The sequence below is a fragment of the Gymnodraco acuticeps genome, unplaced genomic scaffold, assembly GCF_902827175.1.
Source record: "Gymnodraco acuticeps unplaced genomic scaffold, fGymAcu1.1, whole genome shotgun sequence".
NCBI lineage: Eukaryota > Metazoa > Chordata > Actinopteri > Perciformes > Bathydraconidae > Gymnodraco > Gymnodraco acuticeps.
In genome coordinates, this window is record NW_022991667.1 from 359,748 (window position 1) to 385,763 (window position 26,016).

Here is a 26,016-nt window from a genome sequence, read left to right on the forward strand (position 1 = left end):
ACATATCTACCAATTTGCTTTTAATTTGACCAATTCCACATCTGTAAACATGTTGAACTGAAAGCTTGTGTTAAATGGGATTAGATTGGGTGCTATGTTTAACTTTGAAATTGGATTAGTTGATTAGTGTAGATGAAGCTGTAGTTAAGGAAAGTTTCATAGCTAACATGTTTAAAAACTTTTGTGAAATGGGTCTGTGTTTACTTGAGATGCAGATTGCTTGAGGCCATGCATGAGACTAAAAGTTTGGGGTGGAGGGCCGCTCAAATCAAGGCTGAATTTGCAATTTCTCACAATTTCCTTTTGCAGTTTTCTTCTGAGCAGTGCTGGGGGCCGTGTGACTCAGGTAGAGATCACGACCGTATTGGGTATCCTCTCACGTCCTCTGCAACCAGTCTGGCGTAGTCAGTGGCTGAGATCTCACAGATTTGAGAACAGGAGAGGCTTACAGATGTGAAAGCTGACAGGGGTGGAGAAGATGAAGGAGAGGGGCGTTTGGCTCCAGGAACTGTGTCTGTTTTGCTGTGTAGGAAATCCCGACATGAGTTATATTTGTCAGCTGTAATAGAAAAGGATTTCCAGAGTGTCATTTGCTGATGTACGGGACTGGAAAGAGCTGCCACTGCTGTCGGGATCTTATATATATTCCTGAAGTCACAGGAGCTGTGCAACACATTAGGGAAGGTAGCTGTTTCCATGAAGTACACTGATGAGGTGAATCCAGGCAAAAAGTCATTATCTCTTATGGAGTCCCCCTTATTAAATATCAATCACAAAGTGAAACAGAACATGTAAACAGGCTGACAAACAGAGGCTGATGAGAAACACTAAAACGCTTATGATAATTAAAATGTGACTGCAGCTGGAAATAAGGAAAATGTCCCCGATGTTTTGTACTTTCAGTTTAGTTGTTCCTCAGTGGAGAGAAAACTGTAATCGTCAGTTATTTCAAATGAAATTCCTGACACTAAAATTTACTGTGATTGCAACTGACTGCACGCTGTCATCTTTCTCTCTTTTAATTGCCTTGTTTTCCAACCCGAAAAGGATTGCTGCAGACCTTCTGAGCCTATTGTAATACATTTTAATCTATGAATCCTTTCAAGTCACACAACACACCTGTGTACATGCATATTCTAACTACATGCAGACTTCCCACATCTCCCTGAGTCTCTGCAGGCGACTCACACATGAACGTGCCGCTCCACAGCTGTCTCATCAATTCCAGTTTGGACAGATTTCTTTTGCTGCTTCCTCTCATAGTTTGTCAGTGTTGACATGTTTGTGTGCTTGAGTGTTTCTGATTGTGTCGCATGCATGTGACAAAAATAGAGGGAGGTAAAAAGCAGATTATTTTCTTGATGGAAAGGCATTTATTTCAAACAAGTTTGATAGTTTCATACAGAGATAGCCATGACATCTCTTGTAAGACTGCAGTGATAATTGGCACCTTTTCATCTGGGACACAATTTGTGTGTGTGTGTGTGTGTGTGTGTGTGTGTGTGTGTGTGTGTGTGTGTGTGTGTGTGTGTGTGTGTGTGTGTGTGTGTGTGTGTGTGTGTGTGTGCACTTGTGTGTGTGCACTTGTGTGTGTGTGTTTGCACTTGTGTGTGTGTGTGTGTGTGTGTGTGTGTGTGTGTGTTTGCACTTGTGTGTGTGTGTTTGCACTTGTGTGTGTGTGTTTGCACTTGTGTGTGTGTGTTTGCACTTGTGTGTGTGTGTTTGCACTTGTCTGTGTGTATCCGTGTTAGTGCACTGGGGTTGTTTTGAATAAATGCCTTCCTCCTGCGGCCCTGTGAAAGGAGACAGATTGGGACAATAAAGGAGGATTAGATTGTGTTCTGAGTGTGCCTGTGTTTGTGTGTGTGTCTGTGTTTTGGCTGTTGTGTGAGGCATATGGGGAAACGATTTAATGTGAACCCCCAGGCGATAAAGACTAAGAAATGATGAGAGAGCATCTCACATAAAGGCATTAAATAGCCAATATTACTGTTTTGGAGAAGGGCTGCTTTTGATTTGGACAGGGTCGCTCCGTTAAAATTAAATGTGAGTTCATTCTGTCTTTTTACACAAAATAAATTGGATTGAAACACTGGGATGGTTGTGTTTATAAACAGAGAGAGATTATTGTGAGATTATGTTCCCGAGGCGTTGATCCCCGCAAATGGGATCAGACTGTGATGAGTATGACAGCTGAACAATGTTCGCAGAGGGTTTGAATGTTACGCCTCTTCCTGCTTGTGTCTTTATATGATAACAGGCATTACGTCACGTCACATAGACAAGTTCAACTTAAAACGCCTAAATACCTGGCAAACGGCCGTCAAGTCAAATTAGGTAAGCAGTCAGTCATGGAAAAGTTTGCTGAAATGCCTTTAAAATAATTTCCTCTGAATGGTAACATCTAAATTTGGCATCACGGATAGGCATGGGAGACAATGAAAAGTTTCTCTAAATGCAGTTTGACCATAGTCTGTGCAGTCTGAGTATTTCATTAAGTAATTTCAGCCCACTCCCATGTCTGCTGTCTGCCTCGGTCGCTTCCACCCTCTTCCTCCTCCCTTGCCTCCATTTTTATCCAAACGTCTGTCACAATTCTGTGCCTTATATCTACCGAGCCTCTAACGCCGGGCGGAGGGGCTCGAAGAGAAGAGTATGAAATATGAAACAGAGTTACATAAGGAGGATTCAGTCAGCGGCTACAAGTTGAGCTGAGTTAAGCATCTGTGTAAAAGAAAACACCCTCCGTCACACACAAATACACACAGTGTTCATACATTGTGCATATCCTTGAGGTCTAGCAAATGCATTTCCTTTCTCATTAAAACATCGCTAATAACATTTTTGGGCAATTTTTCTTCCTGCCTTTGCCAGCATGTTGCCGTATTTCTTGGAATATGGGCACCACCTGTCGATTATTAAATAATGTGGAACTATTGGCAGGAACGGGGATTGTGTCAATTGGGTGTGTGTCTGTGCGTGGGTGTGTGTGTACACAAGGTAATAGAGGTCTCCATAGTGTGCCTTTGAAGTCACATTGATGCCAATACCAAGGAAAACCCATATTGACAAACTGCCTTGAATGGAGTGACAAATGGGTATTTTGTATTGATTGGAAATAGTCAGTCATGCCTATACATTTGTTATTAGGGGTGTAACGGTTCACAGAATTCATGGTTCGGTATGTACCTCGGTTTGGGGGTCACGGTTCGGTACAACAAGAAAAAGCAAAAAAAAGTCCCAAATGCATAATTCCAGGTTTGTTTTTTATTTATTTTGAACAGTAGTGCAAGTTTCAGTTTAAAAACAAGGAACTAACATTTTGAATAATTAACTTTATTACACAGTTCAAAACAAACCGCAAACAGTACCACACACACTCAGATGGCCATATTATCTATAATGGCTGATGTCAAACAAAAAGGTTCAATAAAACAAAAAAGAATATCTTGAAAATATTACAAAATAATTAATAAGATAGTGTTTCAATCACTTTCAATCACAATCAATAAAAGCCGAGGTCCTCTACTACAGTGGTTCTCGAACTTTTTTCAATAATGTACCCCCTTTGAAAAAAAATGTCAGCCAAGTACCCCCTGATCAGCACAAAAACTATTTGTTAGGGACAAAAAGCCTATATAAAGAGGTACATTACAGCCCTGCACCATCAGTGTCTGATTCAACAACCTTGTAACTGAGAAACACTTAAATGCTACATTTCAAATGTTTACAATCCATCACTAAATTCATGGCAAACCAATTTTAACATCATGCAATAATACTAAGACGACATTAGTTGCATTGAACTGATCTTTTTAATAACTTGTACTTACAATTTAGTGAGAAACATGGGCTTGTGCTTCACTGAGGATCTTTGTCATTCTCAGTGACAGGGAGGCAACCGCAGTTATTACTCTTCGCGTTTTGAAATATGTACAATTTGACATTTAGCTTGAGCTGGCTTTAATACTTTCTTTATGGTATTCAAATTGGGCTCAGAACCTTTACCCATGTATTTTGCCGTTCTGAAAGAATAATCAACATTGTGCATAACAAGATAAAGCACCATAACACCTCTATCAGCTGACGCCAACAGGCAGGAACAGGGAGAGTACAGCAGCCCAAGGTTGCAGGCTACTCTGAAAAATATAAATCATATACTGGTTTGTTTAACACCTTTTATGTTTACCACATCATTCCATATTATGTTTTTTCATAGTTTTGATGTCTTCGGTATTAATCTACAATGTAAAAAATAATCTAAATAAATAACGACCTTCGAATGAGAAGGTGTGTCCAAACTTTTGACTGGTACTGTATGTGATCAAAGGTTTTCAAATGCTGCAGCAACTGTCTGTGTGTGTGTGCGTGTGTGTGTGTGTGTGTGTGTGTGTGTGTGTGTGTGTGTGTGTGTGTGTGTGTGTGTGTGTGTGTGTGTGTGTGGTGTGTGTGTGTGTGTGTGTGTGTGTGTGTGTGTGTGTGTGTGTGTGTGTGTGTGTGTGTGTGTGTGTGCGCGTGGACTCATTTGGCTTGTTTTTTGTTTTAGCATGAATTCAGTCTAATTGTCCTTGAAATATGACTCCTCCCAGGTAATGATTGCACAATGACCCACAGCATCTCTGTTCTCTAAGTCTACTATTGCATAAGGGCGCAGCATAGCCATTGAAAAACATATGCCAAAAGCTTCTGTTATTTATTTTGGTCTCTCGGCTTTCATGTCTATTGGCTAAGGGGATAAGCTGTTGAACTGCTGTTGTCTTTTGCCGGGCTCCGGTGATTGCCAAATCTGGGTGATGCCTTCTGATATGATTTAGCATGTTTGGCTTGTGTTACCATTAGCATACCGCACCGCTGTCGAACAACGCCGGTGTTGTGTCAAATGATGCACCCCCGTCGTGAAATGCACCCCCTAGCCTGCCGTAAAAAGCACCCCCCCCAAAAAGATGCTTCTATTAATCCCACCCTCAAGCACTTTGGAGGGTATAGCTGTAGGACTAGTACCAATAAATGAAGCAAGTTTCATGTATGTGTCACATTTATTGTCAGAGATAGCAAGGGGTGCATATCGTGGCAACCGCGCTGTTCATAAAAAGCACCCCCCAAAATAAAAATGTTTCTATCAATTCCACCCTCAAGCACTTGATGTAAAAATAAACAACACATTGTAAAGCACAAGTATACAGACAGGACGTCACAATTCAATAAAAACATATATTAAATAAAAAATTAACTGAAAAATAAGTGACGAATGAATGCAAAATCCAGGATTCGACAACCCAACCATCAAAAAGATGTCCCGAACCGTGACGGTACGGGACGAATACCGTTACACCCCTATTTGTTATTGAATATTCTGTTAGTTCATTATATATTATCACTAGTTCAAGTTATACCTCTGCTAATTTGTTATAGTAAAAAGCCTGTCAACCTGTAACTCTTAGACCTTTACAGTTCAATGTAAAGGTGAACATCTTTATCAAAACACTGATTTTCTGTGTTTACCCTGCTCCTTATTCTAGAACATAAGCCCCACAGACTGTGTGTCTAATTCTGTGTACTCTGGCAGTGGAAAGTGTTATGAAACCTCCTCCTTGTAATCAGCCGTTTGTCCTCTTTGACCTCCATAGAACTGTGTGTGTTTGTGTGTGGAAAGAGACATTTTTAGTTTTCATTCTTCTGTCTACTTGTGTGTGTGCGCTCTTGAGAATATGTGTGCCTTTATGATACTTTTAAAAGGAACAATGCAGGTTAACTGTGATAAGGACATACAGAAAGAACAGAATAATTGTTGTTATATTAAATACTGGAATAAATACTAGAATACTGTTGGCGAGCTGCTTTATACCGTATGTCTGCCGCCAACTGTCTGATACAATGATGTAAACAAATATGGTAATGCTACACTACCTTACTCTGAAAACTATTTAGGTATGAGTACACAGGTGGAATACAGTATGTGAGTCACCTCTGCAGTCACTCAGACTCAATCACACTTTAGACGAACCACTGCTCGCTCCTGTATGGTTATTTTCTGTTTTCCTCCATGTTAACTAGGTAGACTCTCCACATTCATGGATTAAATTATGAGAAAAAGTGTTAGTCCCAATGCAGCATAGCTGTCAGGGATGCTGTGCGAAAAACATCAAAGCCACTGCAGCCCCATTTTCTTTTACACCTCATCAATTCTGCTCCAAATTCTTTTTTTACTCTCTTCTCTCGCTGTGCTTTTTAATTTGCGGTCTACTTAGTGTCTGTGACAAAGATTACTAGACTTGAATTTGATCTCACTGCGCTCACAGTAAAAGTATTATGATCTGCACAATGGTCTAATAGTCAAGTTATGACTAACACTATGCAATCACTACTATACCATAGTACTGTATACTTTAACATGAATACAAACGGCTACATTAAGAGGACTGTTAACCAACAAGGGTTTAAATAACAAAGCGTTGTTCTTCTAAAAATATATTATCCCACGTTTGCTGATTTATTTCCTTCACGTAGCAAACCAAATCAAGGTTAAGCTGAAACCTGTTATGTGTGCATCTATTTTTCCTACCCATCTGGGATGTATGTGTGTGAAAGTTTGTAGGTGTGGAAGTCGTAACACCACAACCTAACAGCATATTTCTACAAAGCTTGCATTGTGAACAGAAATCGGCACAAAGGAAAGTCTCACAGTAACATATTGCTTGTTTTATATTGCATCTAATTAACTTTCAAGCAGTTAAAGCAGAAGTTGAATAACATCCTTACAGTATGTGTGTAATATGACTGCATTACACTGTGATACTGATGAATCGTCAGCACTTGATTGTTATTTGTTAATCCTGTTAAAGGATGGAGGTGTAAATTCATCTGCCCCACCAAGACCAAGCCATAACATATTTTCCTAACTAGTAATCCTATTGACTTGAATTCTTATGTGGATAATATAATAATAATAATACAGATTTTTGCTACTTAATGAAATTCATGACTAGGTATCTAAACAGTTACTTGACTTGTAATGTATTGCTGATAGCCCCTAGGAGAATTATCCTGATATTAGTTTATTAAATAGTCTCTTTCCTGTAGTGCCACCACGGGGCAAACATGTCCACTTGTACAAAAGAAATGTCAAACCTAGAGGAGGGATAGTTTGAAATCTGCTAAGCTTGTTCCTGCATAAAAGATCAAATGTTGCCATTCTTATGATTCGCCTAGTGTTTCCCTCAGGTCAAATTGTCCACTTGGTACATGACTAAATCTATTTCCCGTACATTTCCTGTTTATTTGCCCAGACAAAGGGTGTCTTTTGCAATCTCACACAATGTTATTTAGCTTCACAGGTCAAACTGTCAACTACACAAGAGACCATATATCAAAAACAAACCATAATGACATGACATGTACTGATTACATTCTTGCTCCCCAGAAAATACATTCTTATATTTTGACTTTTCCCTTGTGGGTTGGGGTTAGGGGTTGAAGTACCTCCAGGCTAAAATATCAACACTGAACTAAATACATATTTGAAGCCAAGTTCCCATTTCTTGACCTTTAACCTGTTAAGCCCGGGAGCAACATCTTTCAAGAAACAGTGTCTGAGGTCTTCTTAACATTTAACAAAGTATGAATGTGTCATACCCACTTAACGGGAAGAAACTCACCTGATGATATGAACCATTTTTACCGAAACAAAACACAACTCTAACACCAAGCGTCTGAATTAGCACTAAGCGAAAGAGTGCTAACGCACTTAGCACATAACTCACGGTACAAATATTGTATATTTCATCGGATCTGCACAAACAAGATATCATGAAAGCTGAGATTCCACAGATTCAGGGCAGCGAAGGCAAGCAAAGACAACACACAACTTAGCTTTACGGGGCCAAAACGGCAAATACGTCTTACCTTTTGCTGTTTTCTGATCAAAAGTTGTGTTCAATGGCATTGAAACGCATACAAACGCTGCTGAAGGTTAATCCAATGTATCTGTGTCACTTTGAAATGATTACTGATAATCCATCATAACATTTATGTCAATAAGAGTAGTTTTCATATATAGCTGCTATGAGAGCTACGAGAGTGTATGAGAGCTTCCGGTTTTGGGCTTTCTGGCTGCGCATCACTCATTCACCAATGGGTAATATTTAGATGGATTTTAGGAACTTCCCCTCGGTTCTATTGGCTCTAACGGTTCAAAAGAGGTGTCAATCAACAAAATTGACCGATGGGTTCCAGAGATATGGAAAATCCACCCAAATGACCCCAGAGGTGGGTTATTTTTTCTAAAAGTCTCTAAAAGGTTGAATGTCACTTGTTTTGCATCAATCTTGATACAGGGTATTTATTATGTTATAGTTTGGATTCCTAAAGCTTTTAGTCCACCATCCCATCATTCAAGGGTGGTTTTCACTAGAAGTAATGGGTTTCTTTTGGACGGACACTATAATTTAAATGTTTTTACTATGTTCAATCTGAATTTACTTTAAAATAAAAACATCTATATTGATTCTGACTTTTCTACATCCAACTCACAGGTTTATCATTGCTTTGAGAAAAAAGATTATGAATGTACCCCTTTTTAGAAGTGAAGATATAGTCATTTGTTCTGGGAATGTCCTTTTCGAGCCTGAGACCTGAAAAAACAAGCTTGGGGCTTAACAGGTTTAATCGATACTGTGAAGATCACGCTCTCTGTATGCTCAAGGTGTCAGAGAATCGGCCTATTGTGTTTTCCCTCTGCTCCTATTTGCTCTGGTTACAGTTATACCGGTTTCCATGGAGAGCTTTTGGGATTGTTTTCCTAACACTGAATCCTCACTGTTTAAGAAACCCACACGACCAGAACCAGGAAGTAACAAAGCTCAATAGTACGAGACAGTCACGGCCCGTCGACACAGCGGCGTGCGTTGACACTTGGAGGTGGGCGTATCTGAAGCTTGGGGATTTTTTGCGAGCAACACGACCAACAACCAATCACATGAATCTCCCGCCGCCGACATACAAAGCAATAGCAATGTTAAAACGAAGTCAACTGGATATAAAATCCCCAAACAGGCGAAAACCTATCAGTTTCACCCACTGTCTCTGCCACCTCCCTCCATGCCTCGCTCCTCCGGTTTGTATCCCGGTAGATGAACAGAGACTGATCATACAGCACCGGGTGATTCACTACCGCTATAATGAATTTTCCCTCCATTTTTTGGAATATGAGGAAATGACCTGCGTAGTCTCTCCCAGCATACACGCGGTTTGATTGGCTAGCGCTTGTACTGGCAGATTTGCATAAACGGGATTTCATTGGCTGACGCTTCTGCCGAGGCGCCAAAAGTTGAACATTGCTCAACTTTTGAAGCGAGCAACGCCAGCAACGCTCCACGTCGCTTCCCAAAATGCAGTTCGGCTAAAAGTGACGTCACCCCATTCAAAGTGAATGGGCAGAAGCTTTGGAAGCTTCAACGCACGCCACTGTGTGGACGGGCCGTTAGTCTATAGCCTGAGTGTGTTTTTGCACCATTGTGTGTGTGTTTGTGTTTCTATGTTTACTCACAACAAGCTCTCTAAGTAGCCTGAAGCTACCTCTTTGTTCTCAAGCACGGTTAACCATGGCATGTATGATGTAACTCTGTATTTATGTTTAAGGAACTATAGCAATTGTATTTTTGTGAATATTTTAAACAGAACTTCTCCTTCCCTTGAGATGAGGTTGCCATTTTACCAGGGACCAACCCCCACCAACCTTAGACACACCCTCCCAACATCACATCCCTCTTCTCTCCCCTGCCTCCAGCTCCCCTCCTCCATTATATGTTTTAAATTTGTGAAGACTGCCTTCAGTTGACATCATCACCGGGGGACTCCTCCCGCTCCCTTGAGCTATAAAGGATGTGTTTCCGTGGCAGCATCTCATAGCTTCATCACACCCTCTCACAGGTGCTCTCACTTTGCAGGAACACCTGAACAGAGAAGGAGGATCTTTACTGACAGCTTTGTTGGAAAATCCGTGGACTCTGTAGTTCAGTTTTAATTCTGTCATTACATTACATTACATTACATTGCATTTAGCTGACGCTTTTATCCAAAGCGACTTACAATAAGTGCGTTCGACCAACAAACTACAAACTTGAAGAAAACAGAATCATATAAGTACATCAGGCTTCATAGAGCAAAAAACATTTCATGTGCTACTCAACTGGCTTTAGATAAGCCAGCCCTTTATTAGTATATAAGTGCTTTGTTAATAGTTCTATCGCTCGAAGTGGAGTCGAAAGAGATGAGTTTTCAGTCTGCGCTGGAAGGTGTGTAAGCTATCTGCTGTCCTGATGTCAATGGGGAGCTCATTCCACCATTTAGGAGCCAGGATAGCAAACCCACGTGTTTTTGCTGATGGGAACTTGTGTCCCCTTCGCAGCGAGGGTGCAGCGAGCTGTTTGGTTGATGCAGAGCGGAGTGCACGTGCTGGGGTGTACGGTTTAACCATGTCCTGGATGTAGGAAGGGCCAGATCCATTCGCAGCATGGTAAGCAAGTACCAGTGTCTTGAAGTGGATTCTAGCAGTTATCGGAAGCCAGTGAAGGCAGCGGAGGAGCGGCGTGGTGTGGGAGAATTTAGGAAGGTTGAAGACCAGACTAGCAGCTGCATTCTGGATGAGCTGCAGAGGTCGGATGGCACATGCAGGTAGACCAGCCAGAAGGGAGTTACAGTAGTCTAGGCGTGAGATGACGAGAGCCTGGACCAGAACCTGCGTCGCTTTCTGGGTCAGCTGGGGACGCATCCTCCTGATGTTGTAAAGCGTGTATCTGCAGCAACGGGTTGTAGCAGCGATGTTTGCAGTGAAGGACAGGTTGTTATCTAGGGTCACACCCAGATTCCTTGCAGTCTGAGTCGGGGAAACAACAGAGGTGCCAATGTTGATTGTTAGGTCAAGAGCAGGGTTTCCGCTAGGATTTTTTCTCTCCGGTCAAATGTCCAGACAGAATTTATTTTACCGGACAAATTTGAAACTTACCGGTCATGTTTCAATAATAAGAATAAGAATTGTGTTGCAGAGTTTCTGTTAGCAGGTAATTACCGGACTATGACCGGATATGCTGATGTTTAAAACTCAGTTAATGGGAGTCATTTTTATATTGCTTCAGTTTATAATCGTTACAGATCGAAAAATTCAGATTCATTTTTCAATAAATGATTCCACGAACATCATTATTACATTCAAACAAAATACTTGTAGTAGATGAAGTACATTATTCAAAAGTTTACATTAACTTTGAATAATAACACGGGAGAAACGGATCCTCTCTTTTCCTCTCTCCCTCTCTCTCTCTCTCCCTCTCTCTCCTGACAGCCCGTCAGTTTCTCATGCAGCGCGCTAAACAGTGGGCGGGGCTTCAGGTGATTATGCAGCAGCTGATCTGATCTCTCTCTCGGGTCCGGTTACACTTCACTCGCGTTTATGTCCATATCGATCAGATCTCCTGATCGGCCTTTATAGAGAGCACCGATCAAACTATTAAGAGTGAATATCGGCCGATAATGATCGGCGGCTGATCGATCGGAGCATCCCTAATTATTAGCGGACATTTTGACCGGCAGGTTTTGAATTTACCGGTTTTTATTACATTTTAACAGCTAAAAACCGGTAATTACCGGCTAACGGAAACCCTGGTCAAGAGTGGGACAATCTTTTCCCGGAAGGAAAAGCAGTTCAGTCTTGTCAAGGTTGAGCTTGAGGTGATGATCAGACATCCACTGAGAGATGTCAGCTAGACAAGCAGAGATGCGTGCGACAACCTGGGTCTCTGAGCGGGGAAAGGACAGAATGAATTGGGTGTCGTCAGCGTAGCAGTGGTATGAAAAACCATGCGGGCTAATGACTGATCCGAGCGAGTTTGTGTACATGGAGAAGAGGAGGGGACCAAGAACAGAGCCCTGAGGGACCCCTGTAGTTAATTGACAAGGGTCGGACTCTGACCCTCTCCAAGTAACCCTGTAGGTGCGGTCTTTGAGGTATGAGGTGAGGAGGGAAAGTGCAGAGCCTGAAACTCCAAGTGCTTGGAGAGTGCGAAGGAGGATCTGATGGTTCACCATGTCGAATGCAGCAGACAGGTCCAAAAGGATGATGACAGAGGAGAGGTAGGCTGCTTTAGCAGTGTGCAGTTCCTCAGTGACAGCAAGGAGGGCAGTTTCTGTGGAGTGACCTGCCTTGAAACCAGACTGGTGCGGATCCAGAAGGTTGTTCTGATGGAGATAGCAGGAGAGTTGTTTAAAGACAGCGCGTTCAAGTGTTTTAGACAGGAACGGGAGGAGAGAGACAGGCCTGTATTTTATAACATCTGACGGGTTGAGAGTGGGTTTCTTTAGGAGAGGGTTTACTCTTGCCTCCTTGAGACTGTTTGGAAAGTGACCAGAAGTTAGAGAAGTGTTGATGAAATGGGTGAGAAACGGTAGAATATCAGGAGCGATAGTCTGAAGGAGGTTTGAAGGGATAGGGTCCAGAGGACAGGTGGTAGGGCGGGCAGAGGTAATGAGGGGTAAGAACCTCACTTGGAGAGAGAGGGGAAAAGGAGGTTAGTGTGTTGGTGAAAGGAGGGTCTGGTGACCCAGCGGTGAGTAAAGGTGAGTCAGAAAAAGAAGAGCGAATATCATCAACCTTTTTTTCAAAGTGGTTAACAAAGTCGCTTGACAGAAGGGAGGAGGGGGAAGGGGCTTTGGGGGGGTCCAAGAGGGAGGAGAAGATGGAAAATAGTTTTTTGGGATTGGAATAGGAAGATTGGATCTTATCTTGAAAGAAAGTGCTTTTTGCCTGAGAGATCGAAGCAGAGAAAGAGGAGAGGAGAGCCTGATAGGTTAAGAGGTCGTCACGGTGTTTGGATTTCCACCATTTCCGCTCTGCTGCCCGAAGGACGGTTCTATTAGCACGCAGTGTCATCACACGGAGAGCCAGCATGTCGATGGGCATGGAGATTGTGGGCATTGCCCTTGGAGTCATTGGTTTTATCTTAGCAATAGTGACATGCGCTCTGCCAATGTGGAGGGTGACAGCTTTCATCGGTGCCAACATCATCACCGCTCAGACCATCATGGAGGGCCTGTGGATGAACTGTGTGACCCAGAGCACGGGCCAGATGCAGTGCAAGATGTACGACTCCATGCTGGCCCTGCCTCAGGAGCTGCAGGCCTCCCGGGCCATGATGAGCATCGCCATCATACTCGGGATTCTTGGGGTCTTGATCTCCATCGTCGGCGCCAAGTGCACCAACTGCATCGAAGACGAGGGAGCCAAGGCCAAAGTGATGATCATCTCTGGAATCTTCTTTGTCCTGGGTGGCCTTCTGGTCCTCACCCCCGTCTCCTGGACAGCCAGCGTTGTCATCCGTGATTTCTACAACCCCCTCCTGACCAGCGCACAGAAGGGGGAGATTGGGGCCTCGCTCTACATCGGCTGGGGCGCGGCCGCCTTGCTCCTGATTGGCGGGGCATTGCTTTGCAACCGCTGCCCACCAAGAGAGAATAAGTACAAGCCAATGGGGTACTCCGCCGCGCGGGGGAGGGTATGACAGGAAAGACTATGTTTGAACAGAAGTGCCTGACAGGTAGATGTGGAAAGTAGGATCATTTTTTGTTGCACATGAGTGATGAGAGATTTGAAGACCAGTGTTTGTATCAGCCTTTTATGGATCAGCAGTTGTCGCCTCTTGAGATTTAGGTATGGAGGGGTGTGATGTCTCCAAATAAGATAAAAGTTGCACACAAAAATGTGAAATGTGTCTAAAGGCATGCATGGAATTGAACATATATGCAGAATAAAAGTGCCATTGATTAATAAATAATGCTTGAAATTTTACTTTGGGTAAGGTTCACAATTTTTTTTTACAGAAAATCCCAATTTTCAGCTGGTTTATTATGAAATTGTGTAGCCAATTGTTTTAAAATGTTGCACCTGTCAAAGCCATGTCAATATGAAGTGTCATTATGAGTCTAATTTAGTAACAAAAAATTAACTGTATGTGCAGTAAAATAACAATATGACTCGCCTTAATGTCTAACGGCATATACTGTATATATTTTGCTTATTAAAATAAATGTGTTTAACTATTTAAAAAATCAATTAGAAATAAGTTCTCACTTGGACTACTAAAATGGATTAAAAATGATATGAGGAGCAGTATTTGTTTCTGTACAGTATTCTCATCCATGTGTTCCCCAGAATGAAATGGTCATAGAGTAAAGAGTTTAAAGATCTTCAGATTGCTGTACTGATTGTTGAAGGATTCAACACTACATTACTGACCAGTCACATCATCTTATGACAACATGTTTGGTCATGAAAAAAGGAGATACACACAATGACGTACTTCCACACAGGCAGTCAAACTGTTTTATTATTTTTTGTTGGCACATTCGTGTTCACACAAAATACTTTTTTCCACGTTCCAGCATGTTTTCTTCAGGTGCAACAACAACTCTGGGCGGTGTTGCAATTGCACATAGCACACCCTTTCAGGCGCCTCTCAGCTTGCGTCTTTGAACAGATCACACATACGGTTCAAGTTACGCCTCTGATCCAGAGATTTTGTCGGAGAGCTCCAAAAACTGTTGGCAAGTGGGCTAAAGTCAAACATTCATGGTCTCGTGGGGATAAACCTTTTAGATTTCTTTGACCACTCATCCTCTCTTTAAGCCCCACTCTCAGTAGGAACAATTAGGCGGGGGTTATAGTCAACCCAACACTTTTCTATCCTGGAGTGTAATGATGTTGAATTTTAGACTTCAACCTGTGCTGTTTCATTGATGCATTCAAAGTAGCCATTATATGTATTCTTTATGGGAAACATAACCCTGATTAATACATTAAATTATTTCCTTTCACTATTGCTTTCCCACTCATCTAAAAGGTTTTCTTCAGCCAAGGCTATATGAATGACCCTGCACATACGAGTGAGCCCATTAACTTTGTATTCCTTGCATTTGTTTGATGTGCTTTTCACGCAGTCTTTGCAGAGACTAGCCTTCAATCTGACTTCAATCCCCGCTGTACTTCAAGCTTCCTCTTAGCTCCCTCTTGATCCTCCTTCTCACGGTAGCATTGCCCTTTTCTACCCAAACAACCTCCTAATGAGGCCAAACCACTGTTTTCATACAAGACATGCATGTGTGCTCACACCCAATCAGTTCACAGGGCGGTGTAGCAGGCCCTTGTTGCTTTGGTGCAAAATCCATCTCCAGCTGTCAATGTTTTACACATTTCACCCTCTTTCTCCCGCCTCTTGCTGCCTTGGTTTCCACCTCTAAAAAGTGGGACAACGCCAGAGGTCACAGGAAGAGGTGGCGCATTATAGGATAGACACTGTGACATGGTTTAAAGAACCCTCTGCCCTGCTCCAACCTTTGTCTTTTAGTATTCTCTCTACGGTGTATTCCAGCGTCTGCTCCCCCTGGTTCGGTTGCAGCAGATGTTACAGAGTTAAGCTATAATCGTTCTGCTTTAGCTGTAGGCGACAGCTGTGCTTATATATTCTAAACCAGGAGCGTCTATTCCACTCTACCATCCCTCTATCTTCCGGATGAGTGATAGTTATCGGACTGATCTTTATATCACTGCAAAAACTTACTTTCTGCTCCAATACACTCCAGACTTTCACAATGCTCATCTGCATCGATCTCTTTCTGTTGGCTTGAGTGACTTTCTTTTTTTCTCCATTCTACGTATTCTTTTTCCATCACTTCTTTTATTCAACACCATCAATCTGACTTCATGCATAGTCTCTCTGAGTAGTTGTCTTCCCATATTTCAGTATTTTGCCTCTGCGTCTCGTCTCTATCCGGACTCCTGTCTCCTATTCCTAATTAGCCTGTCCATAATGCATAATGCCACTCGGTAGACAGGCTTTGTGCCTCTCTGGTATCTTTGTAGATGAAGGAGAATGGACTGGTTTATCCCAGATACAACGGTGACACAGTAAATGAACAAAGTACAATTAACTGTATTCAGCACTGCAGCTGAGATTGATGGAGTGTTTGCAAGTTGAGAGACTCAAAATATTGCAGAACATTTTTGGGTTCAGCCTGTTCTATAAACAGAGTGCATTTAATATTTACGATGGTGACGCTCTGACACTGAGTACTTAGCAATTACCATTATGGTAGAATAGCCTTTATTTAAGCATCACCAGCTGTACAAGTAAGCAAAGGTGAAACTATTTGAGTGGGTTTAATGTAATAAGCTCACGTGGGTCATCAGAAACATCAACATCACGGTTTATCATTCAAATCATTTTTCTGGGATAAATGCCACAAAATGACCTCTCCTCCAATAAGGAGCCTCTGTTTGTATATCCCTTATATCGCTGTAAACTGAATATCTGTGGTTTTGGATCAGATAAACAAGACTGTTGAAGATATATTTCCTTGGACTTTTGCTATTTTTCTTATTCTTGCTGTCTTATTAAACTACAGTGCTTGGCATCCTGTCAATACAAGGTTCAGTTATGGTTTGCAGTGTTGATAACACATACAAACATCAACTTTACATTTCTTTTAACATCTGTTGCTGCATTTTGATACAGCATGGTGTGTTCATGCTTTAAAACTACAATTTAAAAAAAGCTGTGCCTCATTTACAACGTTATTTTACCTTGTTAAATCTTGGTTAAAATGGCAGCTGTAGTAGGAAGCTCTTGTTCATAAACTGAAACTTCATTAAGTTGAGTTTTGTTGAAGTTTTTGAAAAAAACTGCAATGAGACATTACTTCATCGAGGAAAGGTCATGCATCTGTGAAAGTTGTTGTTGTTGGTGACGCAATGTGCATCGTCAAAGCTTGTGTTAATCAAATGATTTGGTAAAATATTTAAACATGTGCTATTGACTTGTGATTTGAGACAGCTGAAGTGGAAAGAAACCACGATGACCGCAAGGATAAGTCACGTTATTCATGTGTATGAGATCACATGTTCAAGTTATGGACAAGGACCTTATCTCCTTGTCTCTTTAAAGAAGATCAATGTCATTTTTCTAAGACAGTAAACATATTGCACATGTTCAAAAATCTTCATATTCAGGATCTGAATAAAATGTATTTGTTCCATTTTCCAAAAATGTATATTAGCCCCTGAAAACTCAAATTCAAATCTTCTATATTTCCCAATAACATCCATCAGTACTGTGAAAAAAACCAGTTTTTATCAGGTTTGATTGACAGGTTGTCAACATAAGCAAACAGCACTTTAAAACTAGCGTGGAAACAGAACAAAAACTCATAAAGTAATCTGTCATGAAATAACACGACGTTCATGTAGGATTTACTAAAGTAAGCTGATTGAGAAAATAGGTTTTCAGGGCCTTAACATTGATATCATGTAATACAAATCTTTATCGAAGTGGTCGCATTATGTGCTGGGGTGTGTGTGCTTGTGAGCACTCACACACATTTTGTGGGCACGCATATGCTAGTGCTTTGGATATCAGTGGCTCATTTAGAAATAAACTGATGCTCACAGTCAGATAAGAGGCTTATTGTGTAGTGAGAACATTTCCTAATTAAAAGCGAATATTAATAATCTCTAGAGAACATGTTTCACTAATGCAACGTAACTGGAGCGTTTACTCCAACATTCATGACGCCCCCGTCATCCGGTGATAATATCCCCATCAGGCTATAAAAACAACTGCATGCAAACGTAAAGCTGCTAATCCACCCATACAACACAAGTGAATTTTTTACGTTTTCGAAGAATGATGGTATTAAAATTGGCTAATTGCAAGAGAAACAAATGTGTCCCCCAAAATGTATCGATTTGAATAGTTTTGTTTCCATCTTGAGGTAAAGCATTCAATTAGAAATATCTTAGTGGGAGGCAGCACGATGCTTCAATCTGCTTGTACAAAGCAGGATTGATAAACAAGAAGCTGTCAGGATGATAAAATATGCGTAAAGAAAAGTAAGGTGGGCCCAAATGGGCCGAAACTCACAAACACACACGCAAACGTGTTCAACACACACACCTTGGGGAAGTGATGAGACAGCTCTGGTTTTGAATTGAAGCTGCCCATCTTTGGTTAGCCCATAGAACTCCTCTCAGAATCACAGGTCTGAACCATTAAATTCCCTGTGATAAAGGGAATATATGACAGCCCCCCCCCCCCCCCTCCCCTCTGTCTCCCCCCTCCATCCTCTCTCTCTCTCCCGGGGACATGGCTGTGGACGGCCCGTCCCCTTTGATGTGAGTCGAGCGAGGGCTTAACTCGCTCTGGCCTGGATGACTGACTCCTATTCCAGGAGGTATTACTATGCTAACTCTTTAAGGTAAACCTGTGCTCAGTCATCCCTGGACCACAGGGGACTCGTGGGTTAACACGGACGGATTGTGGTATGAAGCGGAAATGTGGATGTATGGCCTATGATGGAGGTGTAAATCAGGGAAATAAAATTAGGCTCAACGGAGTTTGGGTGTGCTTATAGTTTTTGTATGTTTTCCTCACATTTAATCCAATGTGTCCTCCTTTGCTGAAGCCTCCTTGGTGTCATTACAACTCCAAACTAGCGTCCAACAACTAGCAGCAATAGGATTGAAGAAGTGGATTACATGCTATTACCCTCTTTATGGTACATCTCAGAAGGATGAAGGAGGAACTAAGTCCCTCCTTCTCTGACTCCACCATTTTAAGAACACTTTATTAACAGCCTGTCCTACTTCTCCTCTCACAATGGAAACATATGTAATCTATTTAGCACACACATGACATACGCATGGAACATAGCTGGTTATCACACCGGAGGATCCAGACAGAAGAATATGGCGCCTTTAGGTTCAGTCTCAACTCCCACACGTTGCACAACCAGCAGCACACATGCACATGTGACTACATGAAAAACCTCTTTCGTAAATATGTCTGGGGAAATGCTTGTGAAATGACATTTGGAGAAGATGTAGCTTGTCTTGATCTGTTGCCGAATGGAGCGTGTAAGGTCCCCAAGACTAGCAGCAGAGACAGATGGGAAGAGACGGTAGGTAGAGGAGGCAGAGGGAAATGCAGACCAGAAAACATCCTGAGATGTACTGTATAGGCGGGAACCCTGACACTCTGTATTAGTGTCATATTCATAACGGTTTAAATGTGTGGTTTTTTTACACTCATGATAGGATACAGGACTCTTTTCATGTTTCATTTGTTTTTGCTTTTGCATAAACCTCCTTTTAAAAGAATAACATCTTGCTAAAACAGACACAACAACAACAACATATAAGTCGTTTTGGACATAAAAATGCTGTATTTTTAAATACATTTTTTGTTTAGCCCTTTTGGCCTCAAGTAATAACTTAACATGTAAATTAACCGGGGCTTTGAAGCACTACTGCATTTCCTCAGTTGTCCAATCAATTTTTTTTTCCAAGTTACGAGTCAATGAATGTGAGAGTAGCTAATTCTGCTCAATACAAACCTAAAGCTTTCCAGCATGTGCTCAGATCAATGGCCGCTGACGGATTGGGTTAGGGCAAAACACCCACTTTAACAATCTGGCAATCAAATATGTTTGTTTAATATTCACGTATCAGTGATCCTCCCTTCAGCGTGGATTCTTCGATAGTCAGGGTGAAGATAAAGCACAACCTGTCTTTGAAATATAGACAAATGTACTCATCCTGTTTGCCCTACATCTTGAATGGTGCAGCACAAATCCGCTCTGGGGATGGATGATTTTCCAAGAGTCGCCTGAAATGCCGTTAGTCACATGTATTCAGAGAAAAGGGAGAGAGAGAAAAAGGCAAAAGAAGGGTATGATAGATTGATGGATAAGTAGATCAAGTAAAGAGACAGGTGTAAAATGATGTTTGTTGTGTTTAAAAGGTTGTCTGATTCATCCTCGGTGTAATGCTTACAGTATGGTGGAATTTGGTCTAGTTCATTAACAGATGTTAACTGCCTCAAGGCCTGCTGTAAAATGCAGGTGTTAAAAGTCTAGAGGAAGCCATTATTGGCTAAACATGGTGTATTACATTTTGTGTGGTTGCATACCAGTGTTGCTATTACTGACTGATTGCAACGGCATTGATCTGCCTGGCTGAGAAACTGACCTGAACTGAAAATGTTTGGCATCATTGTGTCCTCCATCATGGTTGCGCCCTATATACTCTCCTCATTTGACAGTGTTAGGCCGTTTGCCTTCACCTCGGCCCCCAACCTTCTTTTACAAACCTCTCTCTCAACTTTCCACTAAGTCACTCTCGCTGCAATCACTCTTCCCCAAACACCAACCTTTCACCTCGCCCTCATCAGGAGCTTCTGTGGTTCACTTTCTGCTCCACTCTTTCTCTTCTCACACCTCTTATGTTTTTTGTTCTACATTTAACCATCTGCATCCCTATCATCACTTCCTCCAGCCCCCACACATGTTGTGCCTTCTCCATGGGACCTTTCTGCAGTTTCCCTTCAACTCTGTTTTTCTTAACTTCCTCGCCCTCACCACTCGCTGTTTCTTTTTTTAACCTCCTAACTCATGCTCCCTCCCCCTCCGTCCCCCCTTCCCTCCCAGAGTGATTAAGTGATGGTTGGGCTGGCACAGCTGGTGTTGGGCAGGCAGCTCATCTTCATGACAGCTGTGCTGCAGTGTAGCCAGATCCTCATTGGGGCAGTAGCACTGCAGTAATCATAACAACATCGCTGGTCATACAGGCTTTTTTGGGATTGACTGTCTTATTAGGCAGGCATTTGCAGTGTTGTGATTATTACTTAGCTCATTATATCACTCAATAACAGGTGTAAGCAAAGGTGACGTTTTTTGTTCATGTTTTTGTTCCAGCAAACCCCTCCCATCTTTCATCACATGTTCTCTATTTCACACATCCTCGCAGTGTCACACCTTTAGCTTCACACTGCTTCTGCATTAACACCTTCCATTAGCCCGCACCTGCATCACCACGGCATCGTCCTGTGTTGTGCTGACGGCATTAACGTATGAGCCAGTCAATGCACATCTGGAAAGAAACTCAAAAGTCGATGGAGCGTCCTGGTTCAGAGGCAGGTCACATACATCGGGGTGGATGCACTGACTTATGAGTGAGCAGAAACATCTGAGGTAAGTACCTTTCTCGAGGCAGTAATTGAATTGTGCCAAGGTGAGGGTGCTACAACTCAGTTATGAGCTTGGTGAGCTGCGCTAAACTCACTATTAGTCACAAGCTGTTGTCTGCTCGGTGGGAGATTTTCCCCTCTTCGCTGTGCACTTGTGCATCATCAGTTTTAGGTCATGCTGACAGCTTAAGAAGATGAATGCCATATTGGTTAAAGGGGGAGAGGGAGTTTAGAGGGTGCACAGTGGATGTCTTCACCCGGCCTCGCTCTCAGCCGCTGTGATATTCACTTCCACTGCGATCAACTTGGTTGGTCCGTGCGTTGTAGTAATCATCCTCTAACAGACCCTAACCCTCAACATTACCGGTGCCCACACAGATGCTGCAGGGACACGTCTCCCATAAACACCACTTACATGTGGCAGCAGCACGTCCATAAACAAGCTCTATCAACAAAGGCTATACCAGCGCGACACTTTTATTTATAGCTCACTATATTTAATGTTGTCCCTCTCAGCACATAGTGTAGCTCTGGGAGAACGTTCTTATGATATCAACCTTTGATAATCCCTCCATATTTCAAGGGGCAATGTACTGTACAATTGTTAACATGCCATAAATGAGATGTTTCATTCCCAGCCACGTTCCACCACTTGAATGATTACCGACAGTGGCGGCTGGTGGAAAATATTTTTGGTGGGGCTGTTGATATAGTGAGTAAAAAAAAATTGGGGGAGAAATTACCCCCTAAATGAGGACTTCTGGTGATGTAATGGCGCGTTTCCAGTGCAGCGCGGAGCTCGCTTTAATGCTGCGTTCAGACCGGACGCGATGCGAATATTCGCTTCGCTCTAAACGCTCCTATCGCATCGCTCGAGTTTCACCGCGGCTGCCAGCTGTGTTTACTCGCATCATTCAAACAAGACGCGCTGGCTCGGGAGCTACAACTACAACAAAATGAACATATTTTACCGTGATTAAATTGTAATACACGTTTCTAAATGATTCCGACGTAACAACATACTGATACCGGTTAGTAAAAACCATGAATTAATGCTTTGACAAGTCTGCAGACAGACGGCAGGCGAAAAACCTTTTAGAATGCTTGTTTTCTGAATGGAGCTTGGCTAAGCTAACGTTATATATGCTCCGACCGTCCACACTCACAACAACGGCCTATACAGACATAAATAAACCAGCGACTGTATTCTCCATGACACAGACAGTCTGTGGTTTGTACTTGTTTAACTTTTGTCTAGTTTCTGAACAGATCTGCCTGTCCCCGGCTGTTTGAAGAGCAAGCATGGGAAACAAAAGATAGCATTTACCTGTTTGCATCCAGCTAGCCATGCCTTTCTAGTGTACCAGCTACGTGAGAAGCCTGGTTGATACGTTTTGTCTTTCACGAGCTTGCTGTGATATATACAAATCGGGTTGGTCCGGTCCAAGGTCTTTAAGTATCAATTTATCTCCCAAACTTCTCCTTTCGAAAGGATTGGAGAGTAGCTCTTGCACGGAATTGGGTGCGGACCGAGGTCCGGCGACTCCACCTGCACACCATTCTCATCCAAATACTGCGTCACCTTGGTCACTCACGAGTCTAAAAAACAACTCACGTCAACGCACGTAAGCAACGTGGGCGCCAACGTGAGCGCCCTCGTGACCAAAATATTTGACGGCGCTGATTGGCTGAAATTATGTTTCGGCGGCACAGTTTACTATTGAGACTTTTGCAACGTGCTGGTTGCTGCTGTTTGGCTCGGGGGCTCCGCCCGGTAATGATAAACTAATGCCATGGGCAAGGCCAGGCAGAAAACGTGACTTATCAGTAACTTTAGACATCGTAACACAATTTTAAACGAGATTTTATGGTAGATTATACATTTTACTGATACCAATTGTATGATATTTACTTTGTTCATTAAAAATAAAAATATAAAATATGTATTTTTTTTAAATATTTTTTTTTTAATTTAATATTTTTTTTAATATTTTTGTTGTATGTGGGAAGAGGTTGCGGCGCCCCTAGCGCCCCTATGGGCCGGCCGCCACTGATTACCGACATAAAATCAAGGTTCGCAACATAAAAGGAAAACTCACTATGGATTATTGCAGCCAATACCCGTGACGTGAGCCCATCATGTACAGATCATTTCCATTAACATTATCCTGTATAGGCTACTCCATTTTATGTATTTTATTATCCAGCTACAAAAATAGCACTTCCAGGCATTAATTCAGTAGGGCAAGAAAAAAAGGAGCTTAAAACTAATTATATAAAAGACCGTCCAAAGTATTCTGACTCACTCATTCTGGGGAAGAGCATCAGAGCTGCCTGAAATATAAATGTAATGTCATAAAAATAGCTGCGGGTTTTGTGCAGCGACGTATGATAATGTTGCTAATTTATTTAAATATTCGATTGAGTACACATTTATGACTTTTTTTAGCCCTGAAAAAGTTTGTCTGATTGCTTTTTCAGTTCTGTTCCATAAACCTCCACACTAAATCCAATAAAAGAACGACATGGGATTCATCTAGTCTCCCCAGCTGAGCATCATTCATGTAAGATGAAGTGTGACACACACACACACACACTAACACGCACACACACACACACACAGTGCTTGTTCACACACACAAATGGCTTCATGTTATAATGAGACTCAGACTGAAGACACAAACAAGCTGTGGCAGCAGACAAACAACACTTTCTCACACGTCCTTCATCTCCTGTTCTCTCACATCACTCCATCTTTACTTCCTGTCGTCACTCTGAAGCATGCATCAAACACAGTCCGCCACAAAGTAGAATCTTCTAATTTCAGCCATTTAATGCGTCATTGTCTTCGTCTGGTGTGCCGATGCACCTGTGCGTGGGCTTTGCAATGTGAAGTAATTTTTGGCATTTTCCCTATTTGTTCTCCGTCTAATTTAGGAATGTTGTCAAGACTTGGATTTAGCATCAGAAAAATGGAACAGGATGAGCTCCATTTAGTGTGTGTGTGTGTGTGTGTGTGTGTGTGTGTGTGTGTGTGTGTGTGTGTGTGTGTGTGTGTGTGTGTGTGTGTGTGTGTGTGTGTGTGTGTGTGTGTGTGTGTGTGTGTGTGGTAAGTAAAGGCATCTGCCTGTACAACCCTAGATCCCTAAATAAGCACAGATGAAAGAGAGAAGATGTGTCATCTGGAAATAAAATAAAACAAGACCACACACTTAGTTAATCTGTGCATTTGTTTCCAATTGTTAGAGACTGTTTGCTATATATTTTTCCAAAGACAATTTTTTGTCTTTGCTCCAATGAGTTTGATAGATAGACGTTTTTATTTTATTCAATTGCATTCATTTTTACCTAATAATATACAATTGACAGTTAGGTACGCCTACTTTTAACTGAACAGTTTATAAAACAGTCCTGCAATTAATTCTGCCTTCATGAAGGTAAATATCTTAATTTGAATTGTTTTGTAGGTAAAGTTGAATTGTATTGTGTTGAAACACATACTGTGTATATATAGATGAAAGACGTCTCTCCACTTCCGCCCAATATCTATATATATAAAGTGAAGCTAAAGTATCTCTGACACCGAGCTGCCATCTTAAGATGTTGACGTCATTTGGAGCCAGAGTATGCCAGCAGTGACCAGCTGGCCGTGGCGTCAACGAGCCAGACTAACTAACAAACAGAGAAATCAACATTTACCAGCTTGATAGGAATGACTTAAAATGACAAAAAACACTTATTATAAACCTTTGTTTGTTTGGAACATGTGCCACTAGGGGGCCATCATGATGTTTTTGCCTCACATTTTAGCAGCTATCTTTTGTGCGTCAGTCTATGGGTTGTACTGAAAGATGTTACTTTTATTTTGTCCATCTTTAACACACTAAATATTCCAAATCATTGTGTAACATTTAAAAAGGTAACATTTATTGAAGTATTGCAATAGCTGTAACTATAAACTGGCAACTGATCGTATGGTAACAGATTTTGTCTGGATTATAATGTAACATTTTTAAAAAGCAGTTAAACTACAAATCTGGTGAATTCATCCATCATTTGTTGAGGAGTATATCTCTTTTTAATCAATACAGATGTGAGACAGTTCAGGTATACAGTCTCATATATTGTGCACTTTTATAAGTGCGTATCATTTTAACAGAGCTCTAACTCTAAGAGAAATCACCAGTCAGAGGCAGATGGGCTCGTTAATGCAGTGATGTAGTTATGTAAGACTGAGGCCGCTCCTGTCTGTCTGTACGAGAGAGAGAGAGAGAGAGAGAGAGAGAGAGAGAGAGAGAGAGAGAGAGAGAGAGAGAGAGAGAGAGAGAGAGAGAGAGAGAGAGAGAGAGAGAGAGAGAGAGAGAGAGAGACAAGAAGGAAGGTTGCAGGGCAGTTTTTGTACATGCATATTAATACAGCAATGCATTTTAGGATAATCAAAGTGTTCCCATTGCAAATTCTTGCAGGGGTGTAGACAAAACAACATATACAATACATGGACAATTTATTTAACTATAAAGTATATGATGTACAAACACTGCTCAATGTGAATGGATCATTTGAGGTTGAATGAGTTTGTAAACTGTAGAAAAGGAGGAACAGGGATCAGAGTTTTGAATGCAAAAGAATGATGATAACAGCTCCATGGAGGGAAAGTCCTCTGCAGCCCAAAATGCAGTTCCGTCAGTCAAAAATAACACTAACTGCTAGATTCAGAATTCATAGCAACATTAGACAAAAAGGTTGCCTTTGCCCCATGTTTGCGTTCCCTGATGTGACGCCACTAACGGGACAACATCATTGTCATTGCAATCCAGATCACTTCAATAAACGTCTGCCACCACAATAGTTAACAACCTGTTTATCATAAGAACCGCTTGTTAGGAAATGATAAGCAGTCTCCTGTGTCAAAGTCACACTTTGACGCTGCCAAACAACCTTACCTCCTCCC

At 41.8% G+C, this 26,016-nt stretch overlaps 1 protein-coding gene and 1 pseudogene across 1 annotated transcript in view; one reads left to right on the forward strand and one right to left on the reverse strand.

Moving 5' to 3' along the window:
• Positions 1–26,016, reverse strand: part of LOC117534418 (reticulon-4 receptor-like 1) — an 80,194-nt gene that overhangs the window by 45,765 nt on the left and 8,413 nt on the right.
• Positions 12,929–13,569, forward strand: LOC117534419 (annotated as a pseudogene).